This window comes from Uloborus diversus, chromosome 3 (genome assembly GCF_026930045.1).
Source record: "Uloborus diversus isolate 005 chromosome 3, Udiv.v.3.1, whole genome shotgun sequence".
Taxonomy (NCBI): domain Eukaryota; kingdom Metazoa; phylum Arthropoda; class Arachnida; order Araneae; family Uloboridae; genus Uloborus; species Uloborus diversus.
The window spans coordinates 114701121-114726844 of record NC_072733.1 but is presented as its reverse complement, the minus strand read 5'-3'; the positions used below and the strand labels follow the sequence as shown (position 1 = coordinate 114726844).

Genomic DNA, 25724 nt, shown 5'->3' with positions numbered 1-25724 from the left:
ACAGTCTGTAGCAACCTCGAGGAACTTCTCTCTCTTTTAACTAGTCGCATCCAAATTGCAGCAAAACATCACATCCCTAGAGGAAAGCATAAGGACAACTGGATTCCTTTTCGGAAGGATTACAACATAGATGCACTAATAAAGGAAAGAGACCAAATCTGTAAAGTAACAACAGTGAGGAGTTAAGACATAAACTTATAGAAGTATGTCATAAGGTGGAAGAAGCCATCTAAGCTAGCAAATGAGAGAAATGGGCAGAGCTCTGCTAAAAACTTGACCCAAGAAAAGGCATGTCCCAATATTGGAATTTGATTAAGGCTCTAAATAACTCAAGCAGTCCAGCAGCCAACAAACAGGCAAAACCTCAGTCAAATGTGATCTCCACAAATAGCTTAAATGACAGAACAAACAGAGAGACAGCAAACCTACTTGCAAAGCACTACGAGGTTTCTAGCAAACTACAGTATTCTGCAGAAGACAAAAAAGTCAATAAAAAATACAAATATGCTATTAAAAGAAGTATATGAAAATATGACCGATAACAGCATCTTCACTTCTGACTTTAGTCTCGTGGAGCTGGAATTTGCAATCAATCGCCTGGATCAAAAGAAATCCACTAGCTCAGCTTTCAGTTTCAGACAAATGATCATGCATCTTGGTGCAAATGCTAAAAGAGATTTGCTGTATATCTTTAATACCTCATGGCGCTCTGGTAAGTTACCCATGTCCTGGAGGAGCTCTGTAATTGTTCCCATCTTAAAACCTGGAAAATCTGCAAGTAACTGCGCAAATCACATACCTATCGCGCTCACCTGCATTCTTGTTAGCATAACCATATATTTTAGGTTCTTGGAGCAATTTTGTAAAAAGATAGAATGTATTTTAATTGGTTAAAACTCAACAGTAAATTCAAACTAGTCTGGAAAATAGATTCCCGGTTTTAAAAGACGTAATTTATCCGGCGGGCGTACGTATGAAATCCCCAAGTGACTAAACACCCAACAAGTCGATCATGTGTTTCGCCCATCGGCAGACGTGACTTCAGGCCTCAAGAGTTGAGGTTCTTTCTGCTGGTAGAAGTCAAGAATGTAAATTTAAGAAATATCAACAGTTAAAGGATTAACTGTGAGTTGCTTTCAGATGCAACAGATGTAAATTTTGACGACGTCATGTCATTGCGTCGGGGAAACAGAGAAGGTCTTATGATTTGCTTCCGTTCTGCAGACGGTGTGTTTGGATTTGAGCATGTGCGCTCAATAAGATTGATTTATCCACGCAGAGGACATGGAGGTTTTCAGAAATGTTGTAACAAGATTCAATAGCCTGCTAACAGAGCAGGATGTTCTAAAACAGTGCCTTACAAGTGTTATATAGTTATAAATCATCCAGGGTTGGGTTCTTCAACGTGTGTGGAATGATAATACCAAAATAAGGAGGACAAAGTAATATGAACGTCTAACTGTTTTATTCACACTCCATGGACTGACTTTCCCAGCCAAAGCATTGGCAACCGCGCATGCTCTACAAGTCGATGCTCATTAGTATACAATATGTTACACGTCCTTTATTTTTTTTTTTTCAAACAAAAAAAAAATGATTTAAACCAAACACAATTTAAGCATGCACTAAAGATTAAAATGATAAAGACAAATAAGTGCAAAAATTACTAAAACAATCACAATTTAAACATATACTAAAATACTAAAATATTCAAGAGAAATAAATGTCAAAAGTTTTTTTTTTTTTTTAAACATAGTCCTGGAACCTGAGGGGTCTTCTTATTATGCGTTTTTCTCGTTTGGGGGTTGAGACATTATCAGGCAGAGTCTCAGTTGGATTTTCAGATGAATCCTCCCTTACTATTTGGGTGGATGGTGATTTTAATTTTTCCTTATCTACATCCAACTCCATGTTTTCTTTACTCTCATCTGGTCTAAGGTGAATTCTATTTCTTTTAAGTTCACTTCCTGCCGCTGTTTTCACTAAGTAAGATCTGGGTGTATTTAACTTTTCTATAACTGTCCCTGGGGCCCAATCTCGGTGCCCTAGCTGTACGAAAACTGGTTGATTTTTCTTTAGAGTTGACAGTTTTACAGCTGATCTGTCATAATATTCTTTCTGTTTATTTTGCTGCTTTTTTAAAATGTTTATTGTTTCATCTGTTGGGAACTTTGGTGTGAGAAGAGATGTTTTCTGTGGCATTACAGTTCTAAGTCTTCGTCCCATAAGCATTTCTGACGGTGATAACAAACTGGATTTTGGAGTGCTGTTGTATTCCAGTACTGCTAGGTTGGGATCTCCTTTGCTTCTAATAACTTTTAGTAAAATTGATTTCATCGTTCCAATAGCTTTCTCTACCATTCCATTTGATTTTGGATACTTAGGTGACGATGTTACAGGCTCTATGTCATACGACTTAGTAAAATTTTGGAAAAGTCTACTATCGAACGGTGGACCATTATCAGAATGCAACCTGCGTGGTATACCATGTGTCCTAAAAATTTGTTTCAGTGCATTGATAACTGGCTCTGCTGTTTTCTTTGTCAATTTCTTAACTTCTATGAATTTGGAATGGTAATCAACACATAAAAGATAGTCTGTTTTTTGTAGATACATGAAATCAATAGCTACCTCCTCCCATGGCAGTGCTGGTATACTGTATGGTAGTAAAGTTTCTTTTACATTAGCACGTTGATGTTGTTGACAAATTGTGCATGCATTAATGAATTTTTTTATATCTTCACAAAAATTTGGCCAATATACGTTTTTTGAAGCTTTGTTTATGCAAGATGTTATCCCTTGATGGGCTGAATGTATGTTCTGCAAAATTTCAGCTTTCATCTTTGTGGGAATTACTAATCTATTTCCCAGAAATATTAAATCGTTGTAACAGTGAAGTTCTGCTTTCTTGTCCCAATAGCTTCTAGTTTTCTCAGGCATCTGTTTAAAACTTTGCGGCCAACCTTCTTCAATGTATTTTTTTATTAAAATTAGCTCCGGATCATCTCTAGTAGCAATCTTTAGAACTTCGGTCTTCTCATCAGTAGCTGATAGGACTGTATGAACAACTGCTGCTCCGGCCTCTAAAAAACTAGTATCTTCACTACCTTTCAACGGTGTCCTAGACAATGCATCTGCGATATATAATTTTTTACCTGGTACATGTTTTAGTTCGAAATCATATTTAAATAATTCTAAAACCATACGCTGTAGTCTTGGGGACAACTTATCTATAGGCTTTTTCAATAGGCCTATTAGAGGCTTATGATCAGTTTCAACCAAAAATTTAGTTCCAAAGATAAAATAATGAAACTTTTTACAACCAATTAAAATTGCCAACAGTTCTTTCTCTATTTGACTGTAACGTTGTTGTGTCTCTGTCAATGAGGATGACGCGTATGCAATTGGGTGACCCTCTTGTATCAAAACAGCACCCAGTCCAAATTGACTTGCATCTACAGACACTGTGGAGAATTTATCTTTGTTGTAGAAAGACAAAACAGGAGAGTTTGTAACACATTTTTTTAAGTCTTCAAACGCCCTTTGTTCATTTGAACTCCATACAAATTCTACATTCTTTCCAAGTAACTTCCTTAATATACCTGTTCTGTCAGATAAATTTGGTATAAATTTTCCTAGAAATGTAATGATACCTAAAAATCTTTGAAGTTCTGCTTTATTCTTTGGCGTGCCGTATTCTACTATAGCTTTAATTTTGTTTTCATTTATAGACTGTCCATTCTTCGATAAATCAAAACCCAAATATTTAACAGAATCCATTCCAATTTTACTCTTCTCTTTAGATAATTTCAAACCATGCTCTCGAGCTCTATCTAGAACAGCTTTTAACTTGGCATCATGTTCTTTTTGAGTTTTCCCAAACACAAGTATATCATCAATGTATATTAAAATACCATTTATATCAATAAATATATTTTCTATAGTTTTCTGGTACACCTCAGGTGAACTGCTTAATCCATACGGTAATCTACAAAACTTATAGCGTCCAAAAGGCGTGGCAATGGTACACAATTTAGAACTTTTTTCTGTTAGAGGAATTTGTAAAAATGCACTTGAGGCATCCAAGACACTGAAAAATTTAGCTCCCTCCAATTCCGAAAAAAGACTTTGCTGGGTTGGTATTGGGTAATGCTATCTTTTAATATACTTATTTAAGCCTCTGGGATCCATACAAATTCTTATTTCTTTGTTTGGTTTCTGTACTACAACAATAGGGTTAACCCAGTCTGTTGGTTCAGTAACTTTTTCAAGTACCCCTTTTGACACCATGTTATCAATCTCTGCCTTAACTTTTCCCTTTAAAGACGCTGGTATAACTCTAGGTGCAGAAATTTTTGGAACTGCATTTTTGTCTAATTTTATGTCATATGTATACAAAAGTTTACCCAAACTGCCAGTGAAAACATCATTGTACATTTTGAACAAATCAACATTTTCAACAACTGAAATTATTTGATTTCTTTTAATAAATCCTAACTTTTCAGAAGAACTCAAGCCAATTAAAATACTCGAATTTTGCTTAACAACATAAAATTCCAAGACTTCAGCTTTTTCGCCATATTTACACAAAAATTCACAAGTTCCTATGACATTTAAAGAATGTCCTGTATACGACCTCAAAATTTTACTAGTCTTCTTAATATTTTCAGTTCTTTTAATTACTTTAAAGTATGATAGTGGAAGAATATTGACCTCCGCACCCGTGTCAATTTTACAAGATACCTTAGTGGCGTTAATATGTATTTTTTCTTTCCACTCGGAATTGATTCCGTCAACAACCGATGCTACACTAATTTCATTACTATCGGTTTCATATTCATCAGAGTCATCTGTATTATCCACTAAATTTATTTTTTTATTCTTGCAAACACTAGCGAAATGGTTTTCTTTACCGCATTTGTAGCACCGCTTTCCGAAAGCGAAACATTTCCCGTAGCGATGATAAGAATCACATTTTGAACATTTCTTTTTCACTTCCGCCTTTCTTTCACTCTCAGAATGATCCACGATGTTTTTCTTTTTCGATGACGCACGCTTGTTAATAGCTAAAGAAGCGCTTGAATTCTTTTTCTCTTTTACTGCAAGGACCGAAGACGCATGACTCATTAGTTGAATCTGCTTAGTGCTCGATTCTTTAGCACGGCAATATTTCACGGCCTGCTCTAAATTTAGATCCGATTCTATCAAAAGTTTTTCTTTGACTGCCACATCATTTATGCCAATAATTAAAAGGTCTCGAATTAAATTTTCTTCCTGCGTTTCGAAATCGCAATCTTTAGCCAAAACTTTTAAATTCGTCACGAAAGAATCAACACTTTCGTTTTCCCCCTGAACGCAATTGAAAAATTTGTATCTGGCTATAACTGTATTTTTCTTCGGTGCGAAATAATTATCAAAACTGTTTAGTACAGCGTCGTATTTCTCAGAGTCCGCGGAGCTTAATCCAAAGCTATTAAAAATATCTAAACAGTCTTCGCCCATACATGTTAGCAACAATGCTACTTTTAATTTATCCGCCTTATTTGTTTTCTCTGTTGCCTCTAGATAAAAATTAAATCTCTGTTTGAACTTTTTCCAATTTTCTGGAACGTTACCTTCCAAGCATAATGCTGTAGGCGATCTGGCTTCCATCTCGAAATAAAAAAATTCTACTTACAGTTTTGCAAGGTCCAAATCAAGATTTGTTGAGCGCACTTAACAGGTTGTTATCAATTTCCACTTTGTTGTTCCGTGAGCTGCCACCATGTTATATAGTTATAAATCATCCAGGGTTGGGTTCTTCAACGTGTGTGGAATGATAATACCAAAATAAGGAGGACAAAGTAATATGAACGTCTAACTGTTTTATTCACACTCCATGGACTGACTTTCCCAGCCAAAGCGTTGGCAACCGCGCATGCGCTACAAGTCGATGCTCATTAGTATACAATATGTTACAACAAGTAACGAAGGAGTTTTTTTTTTTAAGGAATATAAATTTGAAGAGTTGATGTCTTTTAAGTATTAGGCCTAACAGGGCCGGAAGGTTTGTCTGGCATATATTAGATTTCAGTGCCGGTCGGAGTGGATGAATCCACTATATGATGTTCCTGTGGCATGGGTGTCCCTAGGATTGATTGACCATGGATTCTGGTCTGCTGTCCACGAGTGGACGTTTTCAACTCGTCTAAACATCCAGCAGATGGATGTTGCCTTCGTTGTTAAGTGTGCCAAGTTTAAAGTATGGACTTCCAGCGGTATGATTATTTAAATAGTTTTCTGGACAGCTACCATCGTTGTGGCATGGCGTAGGGTAAATGTTTAAAAATATTAGGAACGTTTTAGAACTGTTGATGATTTTTCCTGTAATTGAATCTTGTGATATTTCTCTGTGATATTTGTTTGTTGGGGGGGTTTTATTATATTTGTATTGTCAATAGGGGATATGCTTTTTATAAATGTTTGATTGTTTTTGCCTATTTACATTTTACACATGTTTTTGAATAAAATGTTATTTAAATTGAAATTCAGTTTCCATTGCTTCATTTCTCCCGAACTTACCATTCCACATCCGTTGGTCTACCTTTAAAAGGCCAACAATTCTGTGCAAACTTATGAAGCGCATCATTCATTCTAGACTGATGAATTGGATCACTGAGAACAATATTTTGCACTCATATCAAAATCGCATATAGAGCTAATCCCAGCACCATCGATCAGCTTTTCTATCTTTGCCAATAGATTATTGACGGCTTCCAGAACAAACCCCATAAGAAAACTACCATGGTTCTTCTTGATCTCCCAGATGGTTTTGACATAGTCTGGAGGCAGAAACTGATCAACATCCTACACAAAACAGGCATTACTTCAAATGCTCTAATCTGGATCAATGATTTTCTCTGGAAAAGAAGCTTTAAAATCAGGGTTAATGGTGATTTCTCCACCATTCACCATACCTGGGCTGGAGTTCCTCAGGGCTCCGTACTTAGCCCTCTTCTGTTTCTTCTGTACGTGAATACGATAGACCTTCACATCAGTAAAGAAATAAACAATGCCTGTTATGCCGATGATATTGCAGTCTGGCACACCCACTCAAATCTCGAAGTCTCACAAAGAGCTCTTAATATCTGTATGAAGGGCATTGAAATCTGGTCCAAACATCTGGTCCATTAATCCAGACAAAACAAATTTTTGTGTTTTCTCAACAGACAGGAAAAATAGACGCTTGTTCCATCCTATATTAAAGCTGTTAGGTTCAGAAAATAGACAAACTTCTAACCCCAAGTACCTTGGACTAACTCTAGAGGCAGAGTTAAGATTCTCTAAACACCTTGAAAACGTTTCAAATAAAGCACTGAAAAAACTAAACATCCTCAAAGGACTTTGCGGTGCTTCCTGGGGATCAAGTCCAAAAACTCTCAAGAATACCTATACTTCTATCGTCAAGCCTGTTCTTAAATATGCAGCACCGATATCGGCAAGGCCTACTGTCAAAGAAAAGATCTTTCTTCAACCAATAACATAAAAATTGAAAAGGAATGCGCCCTTGCCCCCTTGGAAAGCAGAAGAAAATTAACAACCATTAAATTTACCAACAAAATTCAAACCCTTGCTGATTGCCATATCTCAAGTAAAACCTTTGGTGCGTAGAGCGGAAAGTGCAGGCTGAAGAGATCCTCAACCCTCCAATTTGATCATGATATAAGGAATGATACCACAACCTCAAATATGAGACTTTCAAAATTTTGAAAGAGTCTTACAACATCCAGTGCCCTCTCCCCCAAACTAAAATACATTTAAATCTCTTACAGGCTTGCACCAAGAAAGAACCCATAGCAATAATCAAAGAAAAAGGCGACCATACCATTGAAAAACTCACGACCTCAACTCAAGATCTGACGATCGCCTACACAGATGGCTCTTCCAACTTTAATCTGGATAGAGGAGGAGCAGGAGTCTTTCTCATCGGACCGGATGGAGCGCAGGAATGCATACGTATTCCTATTGGGAAAAAACGCCTTGAACTACAAATGCAAACTCGTGGCAATCAAAAGTGCTCTAGGGATTTATCTTTCTAGGGAGGACCAGAGTTCCAGAGGCATCATCATTTTCTCTGATTGCAGATCAGCATTGCAGGCGATCCAGAAGGGCAAGTGTCAATTTAGCCACCAGATCATTGAGCTCACAAATAAAATCATTGCTGTCCAAAGATCCTGCATTTTACAATGGATATCGGCTCATGTAAATATTTTTGGTAACGAGAAGGCCGATGAGCTCGCAAAAGCATCCTGTAATTCTCCTCAGATATTCAACTCCCTAACCCTTGTTGACGCCAACGCTGTTACTGGCCGAAGACTAATCGGTCAACAAGCGAAAAGAAACTTCATTCTGGATTTGAACTGTGACAGAGCCCTTTTTAACTACTATAACCAGACTTAGGACAAATCACTTAAAGGGGATGAGGATTTCTGCGGGTGGACAGCTTAGTTACACCAACTTTTGTCCTCATTGCCCACATGACATCCCACTGTCTCATCAACACATCTTCAGCTATCCAGCAATCCAGGCCAAACTTTTTAACTTTGGCTTAGAAGACCCAGTGAACCTACTCTATACAGATAAGGCTGTCTACGACAGCTTCGGAGCCACATAATTGCACATTATAATAGACACGACATCATCATTGTATTATGAATAAAACTTTTCTGAAACTATGAAAATAAATGAAAAGATTTTGCAACTATTTAAAATATTATTAAGTGATTGAGAGCAGTTTTTCATTCATTTTTTTTTCTTTGAAAACTCAGTGGGAAACAACTTTAAGAAAAATTCTGAAATTAGGAAATACAAAGTGGGAAAATTACATAAAGTATACACTTATTCCTGTTAATTTTTAGTAAAAACATCTTTTCGTAAAACTCAGAACACATTTAGAAGATTGTTTTAATTACTAATATGCAAAATTTTTGCATGTACAAAACCTACACCCTGTCCTAAAAATATAGACAAACATCAACTAACAGTAAAAATATGAATGGAGGGATTTATATCATATATGAGTATAATGATAAACAGCACGTGAAACACAAGTTAGGGTGATTTATTTTAAAAACACCATGTGTTGAATTTATTAAAAACTAGAAAATAGGGTGTCCCATAATTATAAACACTTTTTAATTTATGAACTTTTTTCAAGGTTGAGAAACAGTTACAAATTAAAATATGAAATAGTGATTCCATTACCTCTAGTTACTTCAAACATATGGTTTCCCATCGTAAGTATTAAGTTATTCCTGCGTCAAAAAATATTGGCTTCCAGTTTCATATAATTTTAGTGCCCAATGTTACCCAAGGGCAGATCCAGAAATTTATCAAGGAGCGGGGGATTGGTTTTTTTTCACCATTACCTCTCCAACATTTCTGATCTACATATACTCTAAAATTGCGTTTTTTTAAGTTCAATTTCGTAATAATTCCAGGGAAATGTTTCAGATCCCCCTCCTCCTAACATTATTGAAACTCGTCTAAAATTGCACCTTTTAGAACTTCAGATTTGCAAAATTACCAGAGGAAAGTCACTGAACCCATTCCTTCCTCAAACACTACCCGAGATATATACAATCCCGTCTTTCAAGACTTAAATTTTGAAAAATGCCTGGCGAAAGGCCTCCAAACATCACCAAAGATTGAGAAATAACCCTGTGCTGAGAAACAAGTGGAGAAAACCAATGTAATTATAGCACAAAATATACAATCTCTATATTTGTGCTATAATTATGTTGATTTTCTCTAGATATCACCAAAGACCGTTTAAAATCGCCCTTCTGAAATTTTTCTTCCAAAAAGTTTCTGGGGTGGGGGAGGGGTGATTTGAACTATATTCCTTTCCTTAAAGTCATATCAAAGATCGCCTACACTATCGTTTTCAGACCACAACTTGGAGAAATTACAGGTGCAGGGCTCCTCAAGGGAGGGGCGATCGCCCTTGAGGAGCCCTGCACCTGTAATTTTACAAGGGAGCACCAAGGGAAGGGCGATCGTCCCTCCCTTGTATCTGTCCTAGATGTTCCATTCGATGTTTGCATCTTGATGTTGCTTGATGAAACTTGATGAGGGTAAATTACTCATTTTCAGGCACTTTTTAGCCTTTGGCAACCCTGCTTAGGGATCAGAAAGAGGTAGGCAACCTTACTTAAGCATTTCATTTACAACTTTAACTCTTTACTTATGACAACAATTTCTGGAAACTCGGTAAGGGGTGAATTATCGCCCTCTTTGGGCACCTTTAAGCTCCTGACAACCCTGATTAGGGACCCGAAAAAGGTAGGCAACTTAAAGGTAGGTTACTTAAGCATATTATTTCCATCTTTTACTCTTCATTTATGATAACAATTTTCGAAAACTCATTGAGGGTAAACTACTCTTTTTTAGGCACCTTTCAATCACTGGCAAACCTGATTAGATCACAGAAAGAGGTAGAAATTCTTAATTTTGCATTTGATTTACCACTTTTACTCTTCATCTATGGTAACCATTTTTGGAAACTAGATGAGGGTGGGTCAAGCCTAGTGGGATCTTGCTCTAAAAGGGCTACTACTAGATTAGTAAGAGGACTTTCAGATTTAGATTAGGATATCAGACTTAAAAGGTTTAATTGCTTAATATGTATATAGCCTGGAGCAAAGCAGAGTCAGAGTTGACAAGATTCAGTTGCTTAAATTTATCAAATTGAAAGATATTAATGGGTTTAATTTTTGCGCAGAAAGCAGGACAAAGGGTCATTGTTTTAAGCTGTTCAAATCTCAGGATAACCTGTAAATTAGGAAAAATCACTACTTTAGTAGGGTTGTCAGTACTTGGAATAGCTTACCGGAAGAGGCAGTAATGAGCAACGGGGGAATAGATAGCTTAAGGAGGGCCATTGATCTTCATTGGGGACTAATAAATTGACTCGGCCCAGCCTAGCTGGGTCGAGAGCCTGTTGCTAGTTATCACATTTGTATTTGTAAATCCGGGGTCTTGTTAAAAGAGGGGTTGTTAAGTGAGTTTGGCTGTATGTCCAGTACTTTTGAACTATAATGAAATTGCAGCATAGGAACATTAAGCACATTAAAAAACTAAGGAAAAAACTTTAATGAATTATGTCAATGTTCCGAAACATACCAAAATATTTCTTGTAATTGTAATTTCTTCTTCTGTAGATTAAGGGAAAGTCTTTTAGTCTTAAGTAAATGAAGATATGCTATATTTCAAACTTGGAACATAAAATTAGATTTGAAAGATGCTTCAAAAATGTGTTTTTTTTTTTTAAACATAATATGACTTACCTTACATAAGTTTCATTTTTGGTGTCTGAAAATCTTCATCTTATTCCACAGCAGCAATGTTCAGTCGAAAACAAATCACGCAGAATGACTTGCATTTAAAACCATCAATAGGACCCATTGTTCAACCATCCTCAACTAGTTTCAACTTTATACTTTTCTCCTTAAATACTACCATCCTCCTATCACATGGAAGTCTCAAATCAAATATTCTTGAACACTTGTGTCGGTATGTACACATACATACATCACTGAAAATATACACATAATTCAAAAAAAAAAAAAAACATCAAAAATATATATTAAAAGAAAAAAAAACAATTACAGCTTATAAAACCTTATTAGATAAAAAAAAATTCCCTTCAGAAAACTAAAAACTGAAGTACAGGGAATTGACATGCATACATGTTCCACACATTAATAGTAATGTAAAATATGTAGTTATTTATTTTAAAGGGTAAATATCCAGGTGAATACACTCAAAACAGATATTCACCTAGGAATTAATTTTTCAATGAAATCTTTTTAAATAAAATACCTGTGTATGATGTGAGATTGTTACATTGTCTGTATAGAAAACTTAGAAACACTTGAGCCTTTTTACCACTGTTGAATGTTAAAAAAATAAAAATTTAATCAGAAAAACAAATGCAAAATACATAATGGATTTTGCTCAAAGTACTACTTCGAGTGATAGCATGCTTGCTATTTTAAAAACAACCATTTTAGTTAAATTAAAAGGAGCAAACGATCAGTTTAGTTAAAACTGATAAAAGACACAGATGAAAACAAAGATAAAACATCGTTAAAATTCTACGGGAGTTGTGATGCTACAGCAGAGAAAAAATTACTTCAGATACGTGCTTACAAGGAACCCCTTTTTCAATGCAAAAAAGGGTGAGCTTTCGCATGCAAAGTCATCCATCTTTTTCCTTGGATGACTTTTAAATCCGACCCTTTGGCCAAAAAGTTAGGAGACCCCTGCGTTATAGGACTCCGTTTTTTTTTTATAGTTACACTGCCTTAACTTGTTGTGAAAAAAAAATGTCTAATCTTCGATGTCATTTTAAATTTTTCAAAAACTTTATTTATTGTTCTTACACCCAGGGCTGTGGAGTCGGAGTCGTTCGAAAACATGCCGACTCCGACTCCGGGCTTCTTTTTTTTCTTTAATTTTCACTGACACTCCTTGCATTTTTTAAAAAACTGACTTCTAATTACTTTGATTACATGTATAAAGACCTACTAATAAGAAAATAACTGTCATGGTGGCCAAGGCCTGATTACCCAAAAAGCTTGGGAAGCTTGAGGTTCCCCCTTGGAATTTTTAGGGGGCCCAAATATGAGCGTAAAACTGTACTTAAAAATTATAGTTTCTGCTTTTAACCGCGTTTTAAAAAGATATTGCAAACATTAGAACTTGCTGAACAAAAATGTTTGAAAGAATTAAATAATTATAGAAATACATTTGATAAAATGTAGCCAAGCTCGATTTTCAAATGTGAGATTTGATTTAACTCTGTTACAATGTACTTTTATGACATTTAACATCCTTTGTGAAGTATCAAATATGATTCAACATGTCACTACCCATATTTTCTGAGAATTCAAGAGCAACATAATAAACAAATTTCTGTCAGTCGGTAAGGTGGAATAGACTTAAATTCTGAAATTTTCTGGCCCTTTTAGCGTTAGTTAGTGTTGTATCAAAGTGCATAGGATGTTAGAAAAATTTCCCCTAACAAAAAGTGGGGAGCCCCAAAATGAGACCAAGCTTTCCCTAATTTCAGAGGTTAATTCTGCCTTGATTATTTACCGAACTTTCTATAACAGCTACCTACGCCGCCCCCTAGTTTGCTAGTTTAACTTTATTTAACTGATAGCAACTATCAGCAAACAGTTTTGTTGCCTAACATTTTCTAACTAATCACTTTCAAATAAAATATAAAAATAATTTTTTTTTAACTCGGTCTCAGTTATAAAATAGTAAAAGGACTATATGAATCGCTGGAGCAAGTCCGGAAACTTTTGAGGGTGTAGGTTAGATGAAATCATCTAAATGTGGGCACGAAAGCAAGAATCCTAAAGATCCAATAAAATATGTATGTTTTTCAAATTTAAAGACTATAATCTATAAGCTTGGTTCTTACTAAAAAGTATAAAATAAAATCAGTAGATGATTTATTGGTTACAACACTCAATGATTGCAGTTAATCTTAAATTCTTCACATTAAGGTTAATTCTAAAGCTGCCAATAAAATTAAAATGAAAAATTGAACCAAGAAATGGAAGTATAGTAAAAGCTATTTGTACGAAGCTGTATACCACCACATTTTGTGTAAAATTTGCTCCAGACCTACATGTACCCGCCCTCTTCCTGCAGTTTAGTGCAATATTTTCATTGAAATTTTTAAGACGAAACTTAAGATTTGTTATTGGGGAACTTTTTCAGAATTGAAATATTTATATTGCTATAAACCCTGAAATTAAGTTAAATGTCACCTGGGATGGGGGAGGGGGGCCAGAGGGGGGACCACCTCCTCTCAAGAAAACTTTTTTTGACTTTGAAAAAAGGTTTTTTCTCTCAAGTTACAGCTTTTAAAAATTGAAAGCGCAGGATAATCATCTATTTGTTGAACATTAAAAGGAAACAAATTAACCCTTTTTTTAATTTTTTTTAAAAATGGAATTTTTAAGTAATCTCACTTTTAAAATTGCAACTATTGGAAAATTTGATTTTCAAATTGAATTTCTAACCTGTTATGATGCATCATAGGTTTACACGCGAAAATTTCATAAAAAGGAACGAATATTTGAATCTCTCTATAGGGGTTTTTTTGCCCTTTCCATGAGAGGGAGGATATTTGAAAAAATAAATAAATAAATAAAAAAGCCAGAGTCAGAGGCTGGCATTTCAAAATCCAGGAGTCGGAGTTGGCCGTTTTTCTTCCGACTCTGCAATCCTGCTTACACTCATCAATGATTTCGTCACACATTAGGAGTCCAATTTCCCACTGAATAAAATTTTGATCAAATTCTAAAATTACACTCTTATTCAGATAGACTTTTAGAAAGTTACATGTTTTTTCACAAAAGGATGCATGTGCTATGATATAGCCTTGGAGAGCCTCAATACTCCCCCCCCCCCCCCCCCATCAAGCTCAAAACTGTATGAACACACATGCAAGGGCCTAAAAACGTGTTTTCTAACCTTTATTTAACTTTGAAAACAATATTATGAACATATGAAAATTTTCTCGCTATGCCACAAAGTGTGACAGCAAGACTTTATTACGTATTAGCATTTAAAATGATGTTGAATATATATTTTTTAGAATCTTTTAAATGTTCCAAAAGATAGACAAATGTCACAAATAGTAATATTACTTATACAATGAAAATGCTGCAAACAAATCTCTATATTTTGGTTGGTTCAAATTAAAATGATGCGGCAGCAGGGCCGGCTCGAGTAGATTTACAGCCTATTTGTCTAAATAATATATATATATATATATACATATATAATCATCGAGTATACTATGACGTTATGCTGCACAGAAAAAAAAAATCAAGAGTAAATTACTATTTTTATTTCATTATTTTTCTTTTTTTCTTGCCTCCTTTCATTTTGTCATTATGAAATTTGTCAGATGCGGTGGCACAGGTTGACTACCCCTGGAGCCAGGCCCCCATGTGTAACAGCCCCCCCCCCCAAGCAGATGTGTAAATTATATACGTAGTCAGGGTTGGGTTTTGGACTGTCCAAAACTGGTTTAGGACAGGACAGGTGGTTTTTACCGTCCAAAACTGTCCAAAAGTGTCCGAAACTGTCCAAAACTATGATAAAGTTAAAGGCGTGTTGTCTAATCAAGTCGTATTGACTGCAATATTCGTAATGCATAAATATAGACATAACCAGGGTTTAATTATTGAGTTTTTTATAATATTTTTTTCTAAAATGTTATTTTAAAAAATATTTTACTTGAAAAAATTGGCACTAACTACTACATAAAAACTTCCTTATGTAACAGTTGGTAGAGTAATGAGAGGAAATTCACAACACTATCAAGACAACTAATTTCAGTTCCCAGGGGTGCCCATCCCCCCCCAAGCTCAATGGCGCAAAATCCCCCTCAAAAATTTCAACAATTCTCTGACTTTTAAATTAGGTTAAACATAACACTTTTTAGTCCCAAATTTTGAGTTAAATTTACGTTCATCTCGCATTCATTTAATGAATCAATCAAAGAATATATTTTTTTAAAAAAATCAAGAAATACAAGTTGCTTGAGATTAATAAAGTTACAACAAATGGAGAAAAAAAAGCTTACATTTACGAGCGCTATTACAAGAAAAGCAATAGTTTTTTATTATAAATTTAGAAGCTTGCTACAAAGGTGGTCAAAATTATAAGGACAAAGTAAAAATTCCTCAAAACTTAGCTGCATTTTGGTCCGAAAGTTCTGCAAATTTTATGACTGAAAAATTCCTGATAAAATAAGCTTTTTTTATTATTTTTATTGGAAACTAGCTGTACCCCGACGCGCGTTGCTACGCCAACAAAAAAATACATCATTATACTGATTTTTCATGACAATCGGTTGAAAGGGGGCAGAAGTTGCTACTCTGCAGTGCCACCTGGTGGCGAGTGGCTTCAATGAGCATATTATGCACCCTTCTCCGTGGAAAAATTCATATATATAGCAATTTTCATAATAATCGGTCCAGGTATCAAGTGAAGCCGTGACTATACTCAAATTTTGTACTCACGCAGTTTGCAAGATCAATCAATCGCTAAAAATATCAAATAGAAAAAGTTTTAAATCTCCCCGTTGCATGAAAAGCCATAAAACAATAAAGAAAGAATTTATTTCTTCAAACTCAAGAAAAATGGCAACAGCTAACTTCTTATCAATGAGATCTTTCACGCGAATTAATTTCTGCAGCCGATAATTTTATTCATATTTATCCAATGGATTGTGATTTAAATTTGAATAAAAAGGGAACTATCGATCGGATTTTTTTCGAACTGGTCTATAAACATTCCCAGTACCAAAAATAACAAACGGTGAAAGTTTCAGCCAAATCTGCCGGGTAGTTTTTGAGTTCATGGATGACATACAGACAAACATTCATTTATATATATATAGATACATAGGAATTTCGTATTCATAGAATAAAGTTTGAATTTTGACATCCCTGTTATATAGACAAAATTATAAGGACAATTAGATTTGTGTATTCTAAAAAGCTACATTTGCTTGTTTCTTGTCCTGCGCACTGCACTACATTACGATATAAATGCTTAGTAAGAGATTGGGTATGTCACACTCTATTTTCACTGTCATGCCATTAGGTAAACTAAAATTGAAGAATTTAAGAAAAAGGAAAGCTGTTGCTTGTTGCTTGAAAAACTTTCTGACTCACTGTGTGTCAAATAGCAACAAATCTGAATACATAGAGATCGGTCATTTAGAGCTTTCTCAAAAATCCCGGCAAAACAAAGACCTCAAATGCAAACAGGTAGGACCACCAGGAAACCTTCTGTTTCTGTACGTGTGAAACACATGATCATAAAATGAGCTTGCTCTCCAAAAAAACAAGCATCAAGAGATATTAGATGGGGAAGTTAAGTTACGATGCAGTTCCCGAACTGTTCAACATGTTTTACAAAAAGAGAAAATTTTTTCATGATGTGAAAATTAATGTCACGACTGACTTTTTAAAAAGTTTATAAGAGACCATTGGTTGACCAAAAAATTGAGCGTGCCAAAAAATTGCGTTGTTATAGGTAAAAAAATGGGGAAATGTAATCTTTTCCGAGGAGAAAATTTTAATTAGGATCGACTATAGATTTTTTTTTTTTAACTTCTGGTACGATCTCTGTGAAGGGGGGGAAAAATCTCAAAGCGTATATTTGGAGTGGGCTCAGTAATGATCTGAAGAAGTTTAGAACCGGAAACTATACCAATATTTTTAGTGCAGGGCGGAATGAATTCTGAGAGTGATGTTGTTATACTGAACAATATTTTTAAAAACCAAAAACGATATTAATTACGAGTTTGAACAATTTGATCTAGCAGGATAATGCCTAATGACATGCTTCTCAAACCTCAAAAGCATTGCTTCATGTTTATTTCGGGAAATTACTGTACTGGCTGGACAAATAACTCGACCTAAGTTTAATGGAAACTTTGTGAAGGATTTTGGCACCTGAAGTATGAAAAAAAGGTATTCAATATCGAAACAAGCAGGAACTCATTTTCTCCGTCGAAAAAGCCTAGACAAAAATTTCCAAGAACGTTTTTCAATTTCCATGACATCAAGACTGATAAAAGTAATTGAAAAAAAAAAAGAGGGTGGGAGTATTATTGATTGCTGGGGTTTTTCGGGGAAAAAAAGGTCGTTGTCCTTATAATTTTGTCTAATTTTTTAAAGATGACATTTTTTTATTGATCACAGAAAACATTTACATTTTGTTTTTTTTCAAATGTTCAGCATTCCACAATGATTTCTAGCATAAAAAAGGCATGCTGTGTATAAATTTCACTGAATTATTTCAGAAAAAAAAAAAAAAAAATGCTGTGCGATTTTCTGCTGTCCTTTTACTTCTAACAGCCACTGTAGTAATCGCTGCTAATACTGAAATAAGTTTTCCTGTTTGCCGGAGCTTCAAATTTGAGTGTTGCAACCACCATATTCGCTCTATTTAGATTATGTGTTGGCGTAGTTTGTAATTAATGTTACAGTTAAAAAAGTGATAAAAAATAAAATTTTTCAGGGTTGTAGAGAGCTTAAAAAACTAAAGGGGACGGGGTATGAGTTTTAGCTAGTCCTCCCCCCCCCCCCATCGTGTTCCCCTAATATATTTTAAAATACTGAGAGGCAATGGATCCAGCTTTATTTGGGAGGGAATTGAAAAACTCTATCTCAAGTATAATATTGACTCAAAATTAAGGTTTCCTGGGGATTCCCCCCCCCCCCCAAATTGAAATCGTAGTTTTGGACGATCTTCGGTAATTTCAGGAAGAGATGGTGCTTAATGACCCTCCCGTGCCAATTTTTCGAAATTGAAACACAAAAAAACGCAGTTTTTAGACGAATTTTTATAATATTAGCAGGGGTTGGGGCTCTCCTCCAGAACATTTTTGAAAATATTGTTCTAAAAACCGCTGTTTTGTAATGTTAGGCGGAGATTTTGACTCTCCCGTGGCTATTTTTCGAAATTGAGACCTCCACTACGCAATTGTGGAGCTCCTCTTCGGTTATGTTACGTAAAGGGGGTTCGGGGGCTCTTCCTAGAATTTTTTTGCAATTAAAAGCGTTAAAAACGCAATTGTAGACCAGCTTTAAAAACGTGAGGAGTCATCCAGTTTTTAAAAACTGAAGCTCTGAATACGCAATTTTAGCAGACCTTCGATTATTTTTGGGGGTAAGGGGATAGAGAGTTTTCGGACGCTTTCCCACCGTACTTTATTAAAATTGTCATTCTAAAATGCAGGTTTCGACAGTCTATTTTTCAGAATCAGAACTCTAATAGATAAGCTTTAGCCGATCTTTGGTAATGGTAGGGAGAAGGGAGTTCAAGGGCTCACCCCTGGAACTTCTTTGAAATTGTAGTTCTAAAAATGCAGTTTTAGACCATCTTTGGTAACGTTAGGCGGAGAAGGCGTTCTGTGCCCCCCCCCCCCCAATTTTGCGAAAGCGGAACTCTAAAAAAGTAATTATAGATTGTCTTCTATTAGAGGGGGGATTTTTTGGGAACTGATGTGATATACCCCACCCTTGGCGACTTTTTCCTGTTGGTGCCAAGAAAGCGTCGCCAAGGAAAACGATGTATGACGACATATGTCATACATCGTTCTTAGCGATGCTTTTTTTAGCGCCAACAGGAAAAAATCAGATAAAAAAAACATGATCAAAGCACTTCAGAACACAATATATATAAAAACAACATAAAAGCACAACAAAAAACATCACGAATATATGCTTCAAAAATGTACAGGGCCGGGGTTTTTTGTAAACATATTAAAATACAAAGAAATAAATTATTGTATTAATTACAAGTCGAAATTAATGCATTAATTTTTTTTTTTTTCATCATTTCTCCGGGATACGAGCCCTCGGTCTCATAGTACTTTCGTAATGAGACCTCCGCTCGCCGACCCTGCCTCGGGTCTCATTACGAAAGTACTATGAGACCTCTGGCTCGCCAGGACCTCGCTTCCGCTCGGTCCGTTATCCCCTCCGACTGTTAATATACATTACAGTCGGAGTATGGTCACAGTTATGTATATTTTCATGGAGACACCCAAGGGTGGCTCCTTCCGTTCAGTGTACAATAATGACACAGTTTTAAGTGTGAAATATGCACCATTATTGTGCAGATTTATTAATAAAATTCAGCATTTTTAAGAGTACTTTCAATTGTTAACATAAAATTCAGTACCTAAAGGAGGCACGTTAATAGAATGTCTAAATAATTCGTGGCATCGATAAGAATTAACTTTTAGAACAAAATAACGGTACTATTTCTGTAAAATTAATTTACATACAGTAAAAATAAAGTTAAAAACTACAAGAACCCCTCAAAGATTTGTAAAAACAAAGAATTTTGGAAGTGAGAGGTTTTTTTTTGAATTCTAAAATAAAGAACTTACCTTTTTATATGGTATAAATATTCACACTCAGTCTAAAACAATACATCATATGACAATGGCACGTTACAGATACACACCACGTTGGAGTTAACTTTTAATTAACCTTCAAGTTTGAAGAAACTGGCATTTTCTAATGTTTTTACTTCAAAACACGACTACTGAATCTAAACTAACACAAAATAAGCATTCCTGTAAGGTATATTGCACAAAACAACACGTACATCTCTCCTGCGTAAAACCAAGTAAAGAACCCAAGTAAACAAGTTTCGTACAAGTTTGCCTTCGCGTTGCCAACCACAGGTTAGTTTCACCAGGGATGCCATGCTTAAAAATTTATCGCCTCATTGGCGAGAAAAATATTTCAATTTTGTGCAAAAAATCGGATGTCGCCAAATGGGGGGGGGGGTATATCACATCTGTACCATTTTTTGAAATTTAAGTGCTAAAAACGCGATTGAAGGCCATCTTTGGAAACATTCGGAGCAGGTAGCTTTTCGAAATTCAAGCTACAAAAACGTAATTTCAGCCGATTTTCAATGATGTTTGGGAGGAGTTCTCAGAAGCTTGACATGGTTTCAGAATTTAAGCCGTAAAAACGAAACTTAAAAACTATTTTTATGATGGTTGCGAGAACTGCGGAAAGGGGGCATTTCAACGAAAAATGTTCTTACTTGTAGTAAAAGGGCAGTTTTTGGACGATATCTTTGTCATGTCCTCTTGAACATCTCTTCCCCACTGGGAAGAGATGTTCAAGAGACCTCCACAGGCAGTTTTTTGAAATTGAAATTCCAGAAACTCAATTGTAGCTGAATTTTGATAATGTTATTTAAGAAAAGAATTCACGACTCTCAAGTAGAAATTGAAACCATAAAAAACAAAATTTAGGACGGTCTTTGATGATGGGGACAGTGTATTCTTATGAAAGCTTATAGAAATAGAAGTCCTAAATACGCATATCCACTAAAATCGGTCCCACAAATATACACAGAGATAGATATTTTCCGGAAATGATCAGAATGAGCCAGCTATTAAACACACACAACTTCGAAATTTGAGAATCTTCATGGATAAAAAACTTCTGTCTATGTATTTGATTAGATATGGAAGAAAGTAAGAATGAATTGTGAAAGTAGTTAACATGTTTACGATCAAACTGCTCCACCTCCATCAGCGGAGTCCAACATTTTTCAAAGTTTGGTAAATATCATCGAATGGTAAATTGAAAAAACTGGTCATTTTAAAAATGATACAAAACCTGGGAGTAAAATTAAATGAAAAATTCTACATAAACTCAAGCTTGTTAGTAAAGAAAACATATTAACATTGTCCAGTCAAAAGCAAAACAATGTTATTTTTTAACTTTAAAACTAGCTCTTAATGATTTTTGCCATTGTTAATACATCTGTGAAAGGCTGGAGCTTATTGGTCAAAATTCTCGCCAAAAAAAAAAATTAAAAACATTTTTTTTTTTCCATTTTTGACCCCCTTTTTTTCATCGTACAGAACTGGACCAGCTCTAGAAAAATTCATGATAAATTAAAATCAAATGGTCTGAACATTTTTTGCAACCCTCTGACACTATCCCGTCTCTGAGGTGGTCTTCATTGAAAAAAAGACACAGCAACTTAATTTTGGAAGGAGTACGTCCAAAAAGTAATACATATTCAAGTATCTTACTATTTTTTGTTGAATAAATTTAAATATTTTTCTTTCATCCAAAAATTTAATTTTCAAAAAAAAAAAAAAATCCCCCCCAAAAATTCTGATGGCGCAACTTGCGCCATAATCCCCCTCTGTGGGCACCCTTGTCAGTTCCATTTATAATTGAAAGGAATGTTATTAAATGTGCAATATTTAAGAGAAAAAAAAAAATTAATTTTTTTAAATGATTTTTGCAAATAAGTTTTACATGATGTTTTAACAAAAAGTATTTTTTAAATCATAGATTAAAGAACAAGAAATTGATGATTAAACACTTATATTGTAAAACTTGAGTTATTCTTTTTTTTTAGTTCATATTTTTTGATACATTCTGAAACGACAAAAAAATTGTAACTTATTGATTGCATTTAAGTCGATTATTGCGCTGTATTTTGAACACTTTCATTTGCACACATGCATAAATGTCGAAAAATTTGGTTTATGGAGAGAAAAAAAAACTCCTGCATACAAATTGAAATTTTTAATGAAGAATTTAATTTCTACATAATTAGATTAAGATAAGCTGCATAAATTAACTACATATATATTTATACTTGAATGTTCACATTGAATAAATATATTAAATAGTCAAAAAAAATAATTTTGACTCATTTTGTTCTGTTTTTGATATTTTCTCACAAAATATAGTTTCTCAAGAAATAGTTTTGGACACTTTCGAATTCAAGAGCTTTGAACAGGATGATAAAAAATGTGCCAACCCTGCTTTTAATTTGCACACATGCATAGTAAACATAGGGAAATTTGGTTGCTATTATCAAAAAAAAAAAAAACTAATGCGAAGAAATTTAAATTTTGATCAAGAATTCAACTTCTACGTAACAAGATTCAAATCAGCTGCATAAATAAATTGAATGTTCTCCACTGAATAAATGTTCAATATTAAAAATTACTTCGATACATTTTATTCTGTTTTTGATGCTTTCTCACAGAATGCAATTTTTCTAAAAATATAGTTTTGGACACTTTTCGACACAAGAGTTTTGAAAAGGACGGTAAAAAACCAGGGTTTTTACCCTGGTTTTTGCCGCTGGTTTTTGCCGTAGTGTCGAAATCCTTGCCAACCCTGATAAAAGTAAAAAACAACGCCTCCTCCTTGAAAAACTTCTGGATACTTCATTATAATGAATAATTATAGTCCTTTATAACCTACATAGAATAATCCCATACAGAACACTAGCCAGAACAACTTTAAATTACAAGAACATTAGATGTTTAAAGAAGTTAATCAAGCTAATATTTTGTCTCCATTCCGTTAAATGTTACTAATAAAAAGAAGAGAGAAGGGAGAAAATATTATCGAATAAAATGTATTGTTAAACTGAAATTCTTCGAGTCCTAGTAACAATAAAAAACATACATCACAATTTTACACAGAAGAAAAATTATAAAACCCAACTGACATTAACAGTCAAAATGCGATTTAAAAACGATTTAACTTTTGAATTGATCTTCCCTTTCACGAAAAATGAGTGACATAACATTTTACGTATCCCTTTTAAACATTTTCAAAGAACTTCTCACTTAATTGCAAATGACAAGGCACTTTACTTGCAAATCAATATCATTTTGATAATTCTTTATTTAATGCTAGTTTAAATGAACACAAATGGGAACAAATCTGAAAAAACACAACAAAAATATGGTTGACGCCTAAAAATGTAATCTTAACGTAATAGCATAAGTAGTCAACCTACTTTGAAACATCATGCTACAAAAACAAACATTAGGCAGAGAACAATAATATTGATGAAATCAATATTGAATACAGATAACTTTTTTTGAAAAAAATACTCTAAATAAATACTATCTCGATTTCGAAATGTTGTCACAGAATTCATAATCAAACACACATACTTGCGATCCGTCAAATAGGTAGGCATATTTGGCATATCATATCGACGTGACGAAAAAACAAATTTAGGTGATCATTTCAAAATTCCACACACTCGTCAATAAATCCAAACCACGGTAGTTCTTACAAGAGTTATTGCTCTTGTCATATCAAAACATTGTTGCACAGCACTAATGCAACACTGATCATTATCAAAATTGCATGTCTATCACCCTGAAGAATTTCAGGTATTCAGAATCTATACCCACTGGGTGGAAGATTCGGATGACCGTTTGTAGTCACGTGACAAATGCAAATATTGTTATTAAAGGACCAAAACGGTAGTTGTTCCAAGTAAAACTACTCCATCTAAAAAATTCACTGTATTAGCTTATATTTTATAATTTTCGTTCATGGATGACACAGAACACGTCTGAAGTCAGTTTTTCTTGAAATATTTGTTTATTTTCTCTTTCTCAAGAAAAAAAGGAGACAGACCAAACGTACCGTTTTGAAAGGGACAGTCCCGTTTTCAGGCAAACTGTCCAGCTGTCCCCATGTATTGAACTCGGTCTAGGAAGATTGGGCACCGTGATTTGGTCGCCGGGAACATTGAACGCCTAGCATTTTGGGCACTGGGAACATTGGGCGCCGAGCATTTTAGGTGCCGGGAACATTGAGCCCAATGTATTCGGGCGGTCTAGGAAGATTGGGCGCCGGGAACTTTGGGCGCCGAGCATTTTGGGCGCGGGGAACTTTGGGCGCCGAGCATTTTGGGCGCCGGGAACTTTGGGCGCCGAGCATATTGTGCCCAGTATCCCCGGGGCCTAAAATGCTCGGCGCCCAATGTTTCCGGCGTCCAAAATGCTCGGCGCCCAATGTTCCCGGCGGCGAATTTTGAAACGCTCTCAATGCTTACGTTACGGTAGCTACCAGTTAGTTAACCACGTGACAGCTAATGATCACGTGCTCCAATCAACTGCTTAGAATGGTAATCGGTTGATCATAGAACGCTGCGGTTAGTAACCGGTCGACCGAAGAGGTTCGTCGAACGCAAGGAATGCTTGCGTTTGCCGAGCTCAACTGGTAGCTACCGGTTAATCGATCACGTGACGCCTAATGATCACGTGCTTCATATTAATACGGTAACCGGTTGATGATAGAACGCAGCGGTTAGCACCGGTTACTCAGTGGTCGACCGACTAGGATCGCCGAACAAAACCAATTACAGTACATTGGCGAAATGAGAAATAAAAACGAGCGCGTTCTATTCACCAAATTCCAAGCCACGCTTACTCTTTTGAACACTAGGTGGCAGGGCTGCACGGGGTCACTCAAAACTTCCGGCGGAAGTCTTATTTGTATTGCTTCTTACGACGAATTGCTTCTGTTTACGTATCTGTAATTTGATTGAATTTTTTAATTAATCATGAATTTCAAAGGCGCAAAATTTTCGTAAAAAGAGGGGATGTTGTTCTGCTTTCGGGTACAGCATGAGGACAGGAGCAAATAAGATGTCAGAAATAAAGATGTTCAAATTTCTAAAGGTCCTGATCGTCGAATCAAAGCCAATGCTTTAAAGCGAAAGGATTGCATCTTAATGAATATTATGTAGTAAACACACTTTGTGCGAGGTATTTACGAGCTGAAAACATTCAACTTAATTTCATCAGCTTTGTATTTTTACTGTAATGTGTGAAGATCTATATTGATCTATATCAAATTGATTATTAGAAAAACTCAACCTGAACAATTTTTTATTTGCTTCCTGCAAAGTTGAAAGTTTCCAGTGTTTTGACGGGTTTCAAACAGTTTGATTTGTGTGATTAAAATAAAGAACCACTATTCATTACCTCATGAGAAAAAAACTTCCCATAGCTCGAACTATCAATAACTCGAACCATTTAGCCCGTCTCTTGGGACTTCGAGTTATTGACGGTACCCAAGTAGCATTTTATCTTGGCTCAATATTGGCGTGAGATTGTTCACGTTGGCAATGTCTTGGCCAATATTGGCACGATTTTTGCAATATTAAGCCAATATTGGCTTCCTATTGTATTAACAATATTGTTCTTAGATTGGCAAATAATCTTGTGCCAATATTGGCGTCTCATTGCATTAACAATATTGTACTTAGATTGGCACACAATCTTGTCCCAATATTGGCTTAACAATGCGCAACCATTA

The 25724-nt window shown here is 35.2% G+C and overlaps 1 protein-coding gene across 1 annotated transcript in view; it reads right to left on the bottom strand.

The window, feature by feature from the left end:
* LOC129218132 (regulator of G-protein signaling loco-like) overlaps window positions 1–24107 on the bottom strand; it is a 140321-nt gene extending 116214 nt beyond the window's left edge. The window contains exons 1-2 of the mRNA XM_054852343.1: window positions 23561–24107; window positions 11328–11575 (exon numbers count right to left, since the gene is read on the bottom strand). The gene's annotated coding sequence lies outside the window, so the exon portion shown is untranslated. The remainder of the gene's footprint in view (window positions 1–11327; window positions 11576–23560) is intronic.
* Between the last annotated feature and the right edge of the window lie 1617 nt (window positions 24108–25724).